We start from the raw sequence: 808 nt of genomic DNA, 5'->3' as shown, positions 1-808 counted from the left end.
TGCCCTCAGCTCCCATCGAATCAACGCCAAACTCGTCGAATTTTAGTTTAAATTTTTCCGGCCACCACGCAACTCTTTTCGTTCACCACCAAAATTACACCATAAGACCGCATCCTTGTCCTCTATCGAACCCCCAAGGCCCCACCCCTCGAATATGGCCGGAACTTCTCGAATATCGATTTGAAGTTTTCCGGCCAAAACCCTAAGTCATCCAAAGTCAACCAAATTTATACCCTATACTCTTCTGACCTCCCTTTACCCGAATCCCTACCTGGAATCCTTCAAATATTGACCAAGCTTCTCGAATTTCAGATCGAAAAGCTGTCTAGAACCCTAATTTGTTGATGTTTGGGTATTTGTGATTTTGGGCTATAATCGCCTTTAATCGTGTGTTTTCTCGCGAAAACACATGATTAAAGACGGTTTTAATCCGAATCGTCCGAGAAATCCGCCATTATTCGAGTTTGAATCAATAAATTTCGAGGTACTTCATTCGTACTTTCTTCTCTGTTTCATTTGTCTTTTTTTTATTATTTTTGTTTGTTCAGAATTTCTTTTATTATTATTGTGATGAATTAGGGTTTCAATATAGGTTTCTGTTTTTTTTTACCATATAGTTAGTCGGTTTTTAGTAATTTGCTCGTTTGATTTCAACAGTAGGAATCCATGTTTAGCTATTGCTTTGTATTTTGATAGTTGGTTTCAACTTGGTTTTGTTTGATTTAATTGATTAGTTCTGTGTTAATTAGTGATTGTTGTCAATGATTCTTTAGTTCAATGTTTGGTTTCAATTCATCATTAGGCTTAG

Source organism: Nicotiana attenuata, unplaced genomic scaffold (assembly GCF_001879085.1).
Source record: "Nicotiana attenuata strain UT unplaced genomic scaffold, NIATTr2, whole genome shotgun sequence".
NCBI lineage: Eukaryota > Viridiplantae > Streptophyta > Magnoliopsida > Solanales > Solanaceae > Nicotiana > Nicotiana attenuata.
Note: the sequence above shows the minus strand (reverse complement) of the source record.